Raw genomic sequence first — 14,431 nt, 5'->3', positions numbered from 1 at the left:
GCCAATAAGGTGTCAATACCTTTATAACGCACAAAGTTTAATAACAGAAGTTCAATAAACATTTTCTACTTATTCTGTAACAAATTGACATATTTAATCATGTTTGCTTGTTTTTGTATGTACATTTTTAGATCAAATGTTTAGCTTCGTTGAGCGCCCGTTGCAGAAAAAAATACAAATTGAAGTATGTAACCAAATTACAGTAGCCCCACTTGCGCGTTTCATGCTGGGACTCGCCGTGGTTGATCTTTTGATGAGCACATCGAAAATGGATTTCACCGCTCTTTCTGCGCACGCGCGAGGAGCACTAGTTGCGAGAGAAATGTGGGGACTTTTGGTGCCCAAAATTTCTCTTCGCCTAGGTACTACGGGGAAGAAAACTGTTAACTCCGTTTGTCCCTAGCCGAGCTTGCAGCACAGAATCACGAGCACTTGGTGGACGAGTGTCATAGAATGAAGAACCAACTAGTGCGGCAAAAATAGTGCGGCAGCACATACAGGGACACTAGCCACAAAGCACACCATAGCACACTAGCGACACTAGTTCATGGACAGAGATGCAATGCGCCACGGCATCAGTTGGCGCCACCATCGCACCTTCTAAAAATCCCTAGACAGAGAGAGAGAAGCAAACTTTATTGGAGGCGTGAATTAGTAGTAGAGACCCTGGCAGAGGAACTAGCGTGGATGCCACGTCTATGGTCATGGCTATGCTCTAGCATGGTCCCTAGGCGCCTAGAGGTCCCGCAAGGGAATTTTGTACCATATTTGGCTCTGTGATTTGGTCGCAAGCCTGCTCCTGCGGCGTTCACTTCTTGTTTCGGGCGATTGCGTTTCTTCTGTGAAAGCACGACTAAACGCTGGTTGTCGCTGGTTCCAACGGCTGTAGCCCTTTGCTGGCATATGGAATGTCGTCTTCGATACGCAAGAAATGTGAGTAAAGTAGATAGTGACCTGAAGAAGAAAATGATGTTCAGTTCTGCAATCGCTGAGGGGAGTAGAGTGCATGCTTTTTGGCAGTTTATACTATCAACGCTCCCTCACTGGCTCCCTGAGGTAATTAAGCTCGCTGTTGTCAGTGGACGTGGTTGGCGCTAATTTTTGCCGTGACAGATTTTTCTTTTTAGGTAAGGTGTAGAGGCGGCGCGTCGATGCGTGCTCATTTGACCATGCACTGCGCGATGCGGTCCCGGCCTAAATATGCTGCGACAGTCGTTATGGTGTTTGCGATGAATGGATGAGCGCTGAACCATGGCTGAACAACTTTTTAAATCTGGCCGCGGCACACGCCACCTAGCCGTGACTAGTAACATATGTTGTACTTACGGGAGGGTGAAATTTCACTCTTACCTTGATTTTAGCCACCCATCAGATAACCTCCGTTTGGTTATTTCAACCATTACCCCCTGAAGAATGCCCAATGTTCAGCCGTGCTCAGTGGCTATGGTGTTAGGCTGCTGAGCAAAACGTTGCGGGATCGAATCCCGGCCACGGCGGCCGCATTTCGATGGGGGCGAAATGCGAAAACACCCGTGTACTTAGATTTAGGTGCACGTTAAAGAACCCCAGGTGGTCGAAATTTCCGGAGTCCTTCACTATAGCATGCCTCATAATCAAAGTGGTTTTGGCACGTAAAACCCCATAATTTAATTTTAATGTTCAGCCGTGCGACGGCTGAACCAATGCTGGACGCACGCCAGGTTGAACGCACGCCGAGTGAGGCGGCACGGCGCGGAGATATGGGAAGGCTGTTCCCACAACAACGGCGTCTGTAGCGAACGTAGTGGTTGGTTCTTTATTCTATAGTGGTACGGCGGTGCTCGAAATCGAAAGTTGCCATGAAGAACTGAGGTAATTTTGTAATTGCTGGTTATATAATAGCGAATAACGAGGTCTGCGACATTACGTCCGGGGTCGCAGTGAACAAAATTATAGCAGAATCGGCGGATGAGTCGAGCGTTAGATTTTATTGATCTGATGTGTGCTAGCGTCTGAACCACGGGCTTAGAATCTTAATGCGAAATGTTATTACTTCTTGTTAAAATTGTTAATGATAAGCACAAAATGGAATGTCTTAAACCCCGATTTAAGTTTTTCGTCATTTTGCGTTCGGCATCTCGCAATATTCGAGCGTACTGACGGCGCCTGTGATCACGCTCAAGCACTTCGATCTAAAGATTGCCGAAATGTGATTGAATAGTGCAGGGGATCGAATGAAGATAAAGATAGCAGTTGACTCAGGCGTGCTTGAAAGTGTCCTTATGAGAGGTTGTAAGCACCTAGCGTGGCTGAACTATTACCATGTGGCCCGTAAAAGCGCAAACTTGTTCACGCTGAAAATTTTGTGTTCGTTTCACACAGCGCACGACTTCCCATTGCATCGGCGACACGCAGCGCGGGTACTTTCGATCCTTATTCCAAGGCAATTTGTGGCGGTACTTCTCAAGTGATTTCAAATGCAGTGATTTTCAACTCTGGTCTTGTGCATACGATATCATGTAAGGTTTCGCTGAACTAGAGAACGTTCTCTAGTTTTAACTTGTGTATCAGCCTTAATTAACGACGCTAATGTAGAGGGCACTAAAAGACCAAAAGTCTGTATGTGGCAAGACTCATCAACAAAATAACTTAATTTGTATTGCTTTTTGAAAAGCTTGAATCTGTGGGGTCACAATTTTTAATACAGGTGTCACACGACCACTTTCGATCGCGATCAAGCGTGAAATTCGATCCGGATCGGGCTTCATCGCGGTCAAAAGTGCGCCGTGTGGCACCCATATAAGAAGAGCAAGTTCTCCTTTGATGTAATTTACTGCATGATGAGCTTTTAGATTTTTCCTCTCTACTACATAAACGGAAATTTGGTACCATTGTTTACATAAGTGTGCTAAAGGCCGCTGGGACACCGTGGGAATGTTTGAATGCTTTGCTTAGACAATACATTGTCTGGGATGTAGGGGCTAAAGGCAGATGCAACTGCCTGACAAGAGGCCCCCCTACCGGTACATTGCTCAGGGGGTGAAACATCATGAATATACAGTGCAACTATGTAGAAATAACAAAAAGAACAAATGTATGCTGCAAGCAATCAAGTATACAAAGAGGTAAGATTGTTACACTTTATACATAATATATAATCAGTGATGTGCGAGAACAAGGAAATATATAAACAATTGAATAATACCGATCAGTGTTGCAAAACACTATGTAGCAAATAGGAGAAAAAAAGTAAGAGAAAAAATGGCTAAAATGAAAAAGTTATCGGAACCGCAAGGTAAGTACCATTAGGAACTTAGCAAAAGATAATTCCTAACCTTTTTCTTTAGGCTGTTAGCTGTTCTGCATTCCTGAATCATAGTAGTGATTTCTCGATTATTATTTAGGAAATGAGGCACTAAGTAGGCGAGTGTCTGAGTACCATATTTGGTTCTAAACATAGGTGTTCTAAGTCTGTTATGCCTAAGGTGATATTGTGAAGTTTTCGGATGATGAAAATGTGAACTGAGTATTAGGGTCATATAGAATTTCCCTATGTGTATACATAGCAAGCCTTAGTTGGAATAAATGATCTATAGTGAGTATGTTTAGCTTGGAAAAGTATGGTGCAGTGTGATCACCACGTTGAAGGTTTTCTATGCAACGCACAGCTCTTTTTTGTATGATTATTAATCTATATAAATTTGTCTTACTAGTTGTACCCCAGATTTATAGGCAATAGTGTATATGTGAATGAACAAGGGCATAGTATAGCTGTAGTTTTCACCATTTTGGCACCAAGGTTTTGGTATTATACAAAATAGAAATTGACCTGCACATATTTGCATGTATCTTGTTTACATGTGGTGTTCAGCTCAAGTTTTCTTCAAAGACGACACCTAGAAATTTTATAAGTAGAAACGCGTTCGATAGCACAATTTTAAAATCTAATAAAGGTACTATAGTCATCAGGCTTATTACGGCTTTTGAAAATAATGCACTTAGTCTTTTGTACATTTAGTTGAAGTTGATTACAATGCAACCAGTTTGGTAGATTAGTTAACCATCTATTAGCTGCCTTTTCAAGTTCAAATAAGTGTTTACCTGCAAAAAAAAATACTTGTGTCGTCTGCATAGAGAACAATGTAAGCAGTTCGTGGTATGTTCACAATATCATTTTTATAAAGAATAATGGTCCAAGGATAGAGCCTTGCGGTACGCCACATTTTTTCGGCTGTAATTGGGAACGGTAACCATTTAGGCTAGTAAATTGCACCCTGTCGGATAGATAACTGCGTATCAGATTTAATACCAAACCTCTAACACCATAGTGTGGGAGTTTGCCAAACAAAATGAGATACTTAATAGAATTGAACACATTTTTAAAGTCTAGAAATAATCCAAGAATGTACTATTGCTTATTATCAATATTATTAACTAATTTTTCTTTAATATCTAAGAGTGCCGTTTCGGTTGATTTCACGGAAGCCAAATTGCTGCTTGGAAAGCATTTGGTGGTCGCCAATAAACTTCATTAATCATGATTTTAATGTATATTCTAACACTTTAAAATAAAGGTAGCACAGATATAGGCCAATAGTTATTCAAGTCATTATGAGAGCCACCTTTGTGAATGACTACTACTCTGGCTCTCTTGATGCCTTCAGGAAAGGTACCCGTGGCGAAAGCTTGATTGCATATGTGCTGAAGTGGGCATCATAGTAATTCAGCAACATGTTTAATTGGGTCAGCCTTAATGTCATCATAGCCAGCAGCAGTATACTTATTTAAAGATTTCAGTTATGTAAATATTTCTATTTCACTACATAGTCAAGAAAATAGATTGCTTGCAGGAAGAAGAAATGTATTGTTTGCAGTCATTTGTTGTATTATTTGTTTGACCTGCTGCAGCTGAAGTTAGGAAATGAATATTGAATTAGTCCACTAGATCGGCTTCAGTGAACTCAACGCCATCAATGGTTAGTGTCGTAGGAAGGCTAGCCTTTGTTTTACCTATGGGCAAACGTGCCGAGTTCCAAGCTTTCCTGGGATTACAGCAGACCCCAGCAAATCTTGCTTGATAATATTGAATACGAGCTCTCTTCAAATCTGAGTTTATTTTGTTGTGAACTTTCTTGTATTCATGTAATAGAGATGTCTCTTAGTCTAATGAAGTTATGGTATAGTTTATCTTGTTCTCTACCTCTGTTGTAAAGATCTCTGTTAATCCATGGTTTCCTGGACTTGCTATGCCTTTTATAGTATTGCAGTGGGAAGGCAGCATCATAGCAGTTCTTTACATGTTGTAGGAACAAATCATACTACACTATATGTTAGGGTTTTGGTCACTGCACACATCACTCCAGTCAATACTTTTAATACTAGCATGAAATGTCGACAAGGCATTGGTATTGAAAGAGCGATATGCAACAGGAGCATCGTTAACATAATTTTTTTCTTTCTTTGTCGCAGGGAAAAAACAAAACACTGATAAATGATCGACAAGATCAGTTAGCACACCAGCATTGACGTCATTTCTATCATGGTTAGTTATACATAGGTCTAGTAGAGTTTCACTTACAGTTGTTATTCTGGTGGGTAATCCTATCAAGTTTGTGCATGAGAGTGACTCAATGACATCTAAAAATTGTCTACTCCCTGGGCTAAGTAGTAGCGTATAAATATTAAAATCACCAACAAGGACAATAGGCAAATTTCTTAAGGACGCATATTCAAAAAGCGTAGTTATAAATCCAAAAAAGTCTTGAGTATCCCCTGATGGGGGGCGATAAATTGAGGCAATCAGAGATGTTACGCAATTAACGTCAGTAGATTCATAATGTTTGCAAACACAACAAAATTCAGGAACCACCTCATATAAGATATTGTCTTTGATATATAGTGACACTCCACCAGCCCTACGATTCGGTCTATACACATCTTCATGTTTGTATCTTTCGAAAAATACTACATCGAACGCACATGAGTACCAGGTCTCAGTGAAGGCCAAAAAATGAAACGTATGATCTGATGAATCAAGCAGTGCATCAGGTTGTTTGTTTCTAAGTCTGCGTATGTTTAAATGGAAAATCAACATTCTGTTCTGCTTCTTAAAAGGGGGGCACTGAGCAAGAGAATTTTTTAAAAGATTGAGCATCATGATATATGGCTTCATGTAGGATAGCCATAGCAGTAACACTAGCAATTGAAATAATGCAAGGGATAAAAGAAAAGAAGCCATTCAGCTAATATTATCAAGGTCACTTCCACTGTCGATGCGCAGTGCTCAATCACCAGGCACCTTACGCACAAAAAACTTGCCATTTTTGTACCATGCAAACTGATGATACTCCTCAGCTTTTGCTTTCATTAGCCAGAGAAGTTTCTTATTCTGTGGCGTCAGATTGTCATGAAAATACACGCCAGAATTAGCGGTTTTTAATTCGGCTTTCTTAGCCATCCATTGATCACGTGCGACATGTGATGCGAAATGGACGAGCATGACAGGAACTTTGCCATTTTTTGGCGGCTGTCTACGCACGACTTCTGCTTTGGAGCTAGTCAATCCAGGAAGGTTAAGCTTAGTCGCCAAATTATTCAGCTTCCAGAGCAAATTTTCATTCGGGGTGACAGCTAAGCCATGGATTTCAGTATTTTGTTGCCTGCTGTATTGCCCTACGGCATTAACTAGCTTTTGCAACTGAAGAATGTTCATGCTGGTGTTAGATGTCCCGATGGAATCTGCCCTTCTTTTAAGGGCAGCTATTTCAGCTGATAGCTTTTGCATTTCAGCCAGCACCGAATCATATTGATCAGACAAATGCTGAACAGACAGCTCCAATTTGTCCACTGTATTCTTTAATACCATTAGTAAATCTACCTTGCTTTGTATGTCAGGTATTTGGGCCAGCTTCTTATTAATTTCAATAAGTATTTTCTCGTAGGCAAATTTATGCTCGCTGGTGTGACACTTTTCACCATGTGCGCTTCGTGCCGCCAAAAGAAGGCATGTCTGGCACTTCCATGGTTTCCTTGCAGCATCGTCTTTTTTGAAGGTCGTCTTGCTCACACCCGAGCATGCTCCCAGGTGATAGCCATATTTGCATACTGAGCAGGTTGGATATGTGCCACTATCTAGGAGTGGCTCAAAACAAACTAGGCAGGCATCGGACTTGGACATATAGAACAGAGCAAAAATCAAAGGCTCAGGGTAACAGTGGCTGTTGAAAGGAAGCTACAGTGATCACCAACAGGAAGCTATTGCAACATCGGCGGTGGCAGTGGCGGACAGTGACAATTTTAGTGAGGTTTAGATACAGTGCACACCTACCTGCAAAGTCAGTCGATAGGGGTTAGTCACGAGCTGACTGTTTTCGTCGCCACCACTGCTGAGCAAATGGTCCTCTGGTGTTTGGATAGCGCCTTTTGTAGAAGTGCCCAGTGACGTAGGTCATGTTGGGGGCACTGTCGATTCTTGATACGGCTCCTGGATTCTTGATGTGGTGTTGGAAGAAGTGAATGGGGCAGCAGGCGCCAATCAGTGACCATGCTTGAGCAGTAACTACCTGCAAAGTCAGTCAATAGGGGCTAGTCACGAGCTGACTGTTTTCGTCGCCACCACCACTGAGCAAGAACGGGATGATGGGATATGGAAGTTATGGCTTTTCTGAAACATGGCTTGGCCACATCATGGCCATGGCTGTACAATAAATCCTCCTTGGAATCAAACAAGTCCTAATTGTCCTCAAATGTGCGATTGAAAGGCGTGCTCAATGAGCATGGGCTTTTTTCAAATTTAGTAACGTACCGCTGCTGCCGTTCACATTTGAAAAACCTGTACACTTAGTGTGAGTATTTGTTGTAGGTACAAATAGTCGTACAACAGTACACAGAAACTCTGTTACACGCAGAAATTTTCATATGGCAAATCGAGGATTGGTCACTATGGGCGGTATCCCTGAGCAACTAATTTGTGGGGCTTAGCACCTGATGTGGTGAAGTCGTGAAAGGAAGAAAAAACTTCCTCCACGGTTGAAGTACATGGCCAGCAGCATTCCTGGCATGGTGCAAAGATAGCTTGGCACAGTTCAGGAATACTGTCGGCTGCATACACCAGCGCACCTACTGCTAAGCGACACAGAATTGATAAAAACTGCACAATGCCATGAATGCTGTCAACTGTATACTTTGATGTTTCCTAATGCCAACTCATGCAAAATTTCATGAAAGTAATTCTATCTTCTAAAGTGTTTGGTCAAGAATACTGCCCCAGACTTTCTGCAAATTGTTCTAGCTCTGAAAAAGATGCCAATCCAAAGCTTACTCTACCTGGCACTTCTTTGCATGAAATAGCACTGCATTGCCATTTATCTGACCAGGTAACAGACCCTTTTCTTACTTGGGAGCATGCTTATCTGCATAGTACACTTGCCTAACCAATGGCAGCCCCAGTTATTGTTAAAGTGCAAGACTTGAGTGTGCACACTCCAACTTGTCTTAGGCAGATGATTTCATCATGAGTCTTGCCTACATTTTCCATTTCACAAAACATATTTGATTGCAACAGAAGCTTGCACTGCCATTAATTTGCCAAAAGACTCCGCCGGGAAGCTAGCTTTAGATGTGTGTATGTCAGTTGGAAGAAACTCCGTGATATCAAACGTCAACATGTTTTCAATTATATATACCCTCTTTCTTCTAGTAAGGGCCTCCAAGCCAGTGGTAGTGCCTCCGAAATCTTCCAAGACAAGCAAGAAGACAAAATCACTCAGGTTGCCCACAACCAAGCCTGGCAGAAAGTCCACTGAGGAGGGACCTTCTAAATCTGAAAATGACAAACTTCCCTTGCAAAGGACGCTGACGATGACTGGCAAGGCCCGCACATGGTCTGCTGCTGAACTCCCCACCAGTGATTCAGAGGCGTCAGACATTCTTGACAACCCTCATCACAGCGAGGGGACAAGCTCAGAGTCGCAGCCATTGATCGAAGGCACGGCAAAGAAGTCACCACAGCCATCCACCAGTAAGCCAAGCACTCAAGCCAGCAGCAGTAGCAAGCGGCCAGCACAGCCTTCCAAAAAAAATGTAAAGAAGGCCGGGGGTGGCAAATTACTTCGGCAACCAAAAGTGGGAAAAAAGTCTCGGAATAATCCTGTGCAACGCAAGAACAGCTGCGGAAAAACCCCATTAAGCAGTGCCAAGCTGATGGATGCTGCAGTCAGCTCGAATACTGTTCCACTGGTGAAGAAAGCAGATGTTATGCAGAGTGAGCCTACAGACGTGAATGTGAAAGCATTTCCAGTCCTTCAGCCTGACAGGCCTGTGAGGCTTCCCTTGTAAGTTTCTGGGGGATAGGGAACTGTGGGACTTCGTACACCCTACCTCTTTTCTCTCTCACCTTGTCTTTTTTCCTCACTGCATGACAGATTTCCAGTGGCAGTATTGCGTTCTGCACTTCACAGACATGCCTTTGTAGTTTGCATTGCTGCTGGCTGTTTGTGCACTGCGGAATGTTACATGGATGGCAAGAGCTGTGGTGTCAGTGGGAAGATTGGCTACCTTGAGAATAAGAGTGTGCAGGCTTTCCTTTAAATCCCTTGCTCAAGACTCCCCGTAATCCTACTTAGTCAGGCTTCCTCAGATTCAAACTGCCCGCCATGGTTGCTTAGTGGCTTTGGCATTGTGCTACTAAGCATGAGGTTGCGGGAGCAAATCTCAGCTGCGGCAGCTGCATTTCGACGGGGTCAGAATGCAAAAAATGCCAGTGTACCATGCAATGGGTTCATGTTTAAGAACCCCAGGTGGTCGAAATTCGGAGTCCCCCCACTATGGCATGCCTCATAATCAGATGGTGGTTTTGGTACGTAAAACCCCAGAATTCTATTCAATTAAGATTCAGACTCGAGGTGGTGTGAGTGAGTTTGCCTACGTATGGCAGTGGGCAAAGCTAAATGTCTTCTTAGGCATTTGTAGACATCAGAAGGTCCACACCACTTTCAGCCGACTGGCCTACCTACTCTAGGTGGCTGCTACACAGGTGAGCTGCTTGTGTACACACAAAATGCTATGGCATGTGTCTCGAGAACTACAGTTTGACAATCTTGCTGGTTGCCAGTATGAGTCTTATGAGTCTAGTATGACGTGTATGTGATTATAGTACCACTGCACTGCACATGTGATTTCTAATGAGAGTATGGAAGCAGTCTAGTTGATAATCCATTGTCTAGCACACCATTTTAAAAGAGGACAGTGTTTGTTGATCTGTGTCTTTGTGTAATGTTGTGCTGTTCTACACAATCTGTGTCCCAGTTAAATGCACTTTCTCAGCTAGCCACCTCCACTTGTTCTTTCTGCAGGGTGAAAGAAGGCAGCCCTTACAAGTGTAGTGTCCGAGGATGTCCCTCAAGCACTGGCCAGTGCTCCATTGGTCTCTGGTTGTTTGCGCTGCCTAGCGAAGAAACCAGTGCACAACTGCGCTCTGCTTGGCTGGAGAATGTTTCCATCGATCCAGAGATCAACAGACCACGAAGTCCCCGCGTGTGCTTTCAGCACTTTGCGAAGGACGACTATGTGTCAAACAAGAACCGCCTTATGGGCCTTAATGCAAAGGCTGTACCTTCAGTAGGCATTCCGAAACAAGCGTTCAGAACCGGGACATCCAACTTTCTTGTAAACAAATGGGGTGCATATGCTGAGCCTACGTCAAATGCTGGCTCTAAGTCTAGGTCAGCAGCATGCAACAGCTCAGCAGACTTGACTATGCTGTCTGGTCCTGCCAACTCCGCCGCTGGTATAGGGTCAGGTGCAGGAATAGAACATGGCTCAGCATCAGAAACTCAGATCAAACCCACTGTTAGCATTGGAACAGGTGCAGCAATAGGCAGTGGTAGTTTGAATGAGGCATTTGAGTCAGAAGCCACAGATGGTGCCAGAATAACCTCAAAGCAAGATGGCCAGTCAAAATCTGCATTTGTCAGCAAGATAGTTTCAACACCTAGCAAAAGTTCAACAACGAAGGTTCACTTAGTATCCATACATAAGGCAAAAAGAGGCCCAGCAGCGGACACTTCAAATGTAGCTAGGACTTCAGTATTCGCAGGAGGTAACGAAACTGATTCACTAGTGAGTGGTGCTGCTTTGTTGCAAAGTACAAAGCCAAGTACAGTTACACAGCCAAAAGCCACTCATGGTGCCAAAACAGCTCCAACAAAAAACAGTGGCTCAGTACATAAGGGCCAGTCGAAATCTGCAGTTGATAGCAGGATGGTTTCAATGAGAAGCAAGTCTACACTTGAGACCAAAGCAGGTCAAATATCAATCAAGACTTTAAAAAAAGGTATTGGTTCAGTACCTGCAGTTGCCTGTGAAACAAGTTCAACAGGGGAGACCAGTTCAGTTTCATCAAGCCACTCTGAATCTGCAGTCGCAGCAGGTTCAACAGACAGCAGTTCAAATTCAGCACATCATTTGAAATGTCAGGTTAGGCCAGAAACAGGTCCAATCTCGGAGTGTGTGTCAAAGCCAGGGGACCACTCAATAGCTGTTACCAGAACAGAATCAGTCACAAGCAAGCCAGGTTCAAGAAGCGATTTAGGGCCTGTAACTGTGAATGTGCCAGCATCAACACTAAACATCTCAAAGCCAGCGACTACAACAGTGCCAAATGGTAGCATGGTTGTAACCTTGGAAAATGAGCCCTGGACATCGGAGCTCACTGGTGTGGAAGCAAGCAACCAAGATTCAACAAGTCCTTCAGGACCCATAAATGCCACTGAGTCAGAGTCAATACCAAACAACTCCAAGCCAGTGACTACAACAGTGCTAAATGGTAGCACGTTCGTAACCTTCGAAAAGGAGCCCTGGGCATCAGCACTCTCTGTTGTGGACAAGCCATTGATGGAAACACCAAGAGCTGAGTGTTCATCCAACACAAGCAGCTTGTCAGCAGTGGAACGCATCTCAAAGGTAGTAGTGAAGCAAGAACTTGTTGAAGAGACTGAGCTTTTCCCAAAAGACCTTTATGGCAGTGTCGCTCTAGACGTGTCACCGAACAATTGCAGATTGCATGTGGAACAAAAAGACAGTACAGTACACAGGAGCTCAGATGTGTGCTTGTTGCCTCCATCTGATGTATTGGTTCATGCTTCTTTGTGTATGCCTTTCTGCATGCCTTTCACAGGCAGGTCTTGTAATGCAGAAGCAGCCGGTGCCTATCAATCTTCTGCTTTAAGTGATTCCAGTGGCACCACTAGTTCCACTGGTGCGCCATCTGGGCATTGCAGAAGCGGTAACCCTTCCTATTCTGTAATGAACTTGTGGGACAGCAGCCAGAGCTCAGCACTATCACTTCAGCACACTGAAGTATTGCCTGGAAAAGCCATTGCATCAACAAATACTAAGAGCAGCTTGTCTCAAAATGCCAATGAACTGACTCTTGGACATGCTGCTGCATCACTTTCTTCAGTATTACACATGTCTAGCAGACAGAGGGGGAATGTAGCCAATTGTCATGGTGCACATGATGATGAAGCTGGTGCATGTAGTCAAGCTGGCCACACTTCTGGTTCCAAAGCTGACTTTGCTTTTAGTGGCCAACAGAGCACCTCAAGGTATAATATTGTTGACATCACTCGGGAGTCTGGGACTGGGGTTATTCAACCTGAGTTGCCTGCTCAACAAGTAGTTCCATTCCAGGCACCAAGTCAAGGTGGATACGTGCCGCATTTGAAAAGTGACAGCGCGTGCAGCAGTATTTCTAATCCTTCCAATGCATGTAATAAATGGGATGGCGGTCTTCAGAGTGAGGGAAGCAGTGATGAGTGGATGCCGTTTGATCCTGCCCATGGAAAGTATGTCATAGAAAAGGAGTGCTTAGGAGAGAGAGATGATTCTGGATTGAGTGCTGTTTACTGTACAGTGGTGTGGGTCCCTACATCTGGAGATAATGGCAAGAGCAGTGGTGGCCCTCAAAGTACCCGCTAACAAGAAGACTGACCATAACTGAACTCCAGCAACAAGAAAGCTTTAGTCTGTGATATTTAAGTAACATATAAGAGTGCAGTATGATGCATTTCTGAGGCTGTCACACTAAGGTAATCATGATTTTATTTTATTATATTTATTTAAATATGTTGTCCGCTCTCTCTCGTGCCAAAATATGTGTCTTGCAATAAACATTGTGTACGTCTGATGTTTCAAGAGTGCAGTAAGTGTGCATTAAAGTGTGCACCAGCTGTTTCAAAAACAGATATAGGTGGATGGCTTGATAGCCGAAAAGAAAACTGGTCAGAGTATGCCAAGAATGCTATTTGCATAGAAAATTTTGTCGGACTTCGTTCAATTTCCAAGAAACACTTAGGATCCCTGTGATGAACCCCCCAGTAAGCACAAGTTGGCTACTAGCTAGCTTGATACAGCTGTATAGCGGCACACAGGCACAGACAACGAGATGCGATTCTGATGGGACAATCAATGCCGCTGCCATAGACTCTGCACGACAAATCATGGGAGCATCTGCTAACTTGTTATTGTGTGAATTGTGTGGTTCGTTGTAACCATGGTAACAACGCCGTTGAAGAAAGGTGCATAAAGGTCGCCATGAGGTAGAAGCCTGCATCGTTTTTGACTTCGATGCTGTCTTCGCGAAGTGAAGCTGTCTACTCGCGTTCAGTTGATGGAACGCAGGCCCAAACGTCGCGTCCTGGGTGTCACATCCATTCTTTGTTTTGGCAGCAGAATGGCAAGCTCAAACAAATGCATGAAGATGTGGATCGTTTATTTCTAAATGTAGAATCATTTCTATGCCTACCCAACAAGAAACTCATCCGTCCGTCTCTTAAGACGAATGCAATGGCTCATACCCATGTAAGGCAGAGGCTACAAGTGCTCGGCAAAGTGAAGCGAGCAGTGCATACATTCTCTGAAATCACCCACACAACACGGAGAACAGCATGCATTTCAATAAACGAAAGCTCGGAAGTATCCAAACCATCAATAAAGCATTGCATACCCCCCTCGGCAATTGTGGTGGTTCAGCAACAGCTTCGCTGAACATCCAGGTTGATAAAGGTGGGATCATGTTCGATAAGGTTGATATTGACCAATGAGGGTTGATGAGTGTCGTCAAATCAAGTTTCATAACATTGAAAATGATACCGAGCTGCGTAAAGATGAGCAACTGGCAATGCTTATGCAAATTTTGACAGCACCCATAGGAGTTTCTGTGTGAAGTTTTTGGACGTGTGCTTGTGTAGAGCATTAGATATCGTAAGTACTTCACTTTTCCATTCGATGTGCATCTATCGCAACAAGCTATCGGCTTTTGGCTGCATGGTACTTCATTGCCAGGTTCCTCACAAGCTTGTTTTCCTTGTGATGCATTGCACGGACTACCACACCAGTCAGCCAGTGCTGCAGTGTACTAGTGCTGAGAAATCTTTGGCTCCTTCAGACTTGT

At 43.7% G+C, this 14,431-nt stretch overlaps 1 long non-coding RNA gene across 1 annotated transcript; it reads left to right on the top strand.

Annotated features, from left to right (window-relative positions):
- The first annotated feature begins 643 nt into the window (after window positions 1–643).
- On the top strand, window positions 644–13,165 carry LOC135921176 (uncharacterized). The gene is made up of 3 exons (XR_010570482.1): window positions 644–933; window positions 8,678–9,311; window positions 10,332–13,165. It is a non-coding gene; the product is annotated as an uncharacterized lncRNA (long non-coding RNA).
- Window positions 13,166–14,431: the final 1,266 nt, after the last annotated feature.

The sequence above is a fragment of the Dermacentor albipictus genome, chromosome 5 (assembly GCF_038994185.2).
Source record: "Dermacentor albipictus isolate Rhodes 1998 colony chromosome 5, USDA_Dalb.pri_finalv2, whole genome shotgun sequence".
Classification (NCBI taxonomy): domain Eukaryota; kingdom Metazoa; phylum Arthropoda; class Arachnida; order Ixodida; family Ixodidae; genus Dermacentor; species Dermacentor albipictus.
Note: the sequence above shows the minus strand (reverse complement) of the source record. Positions and strands in the feature narration are given on the sequence as shown.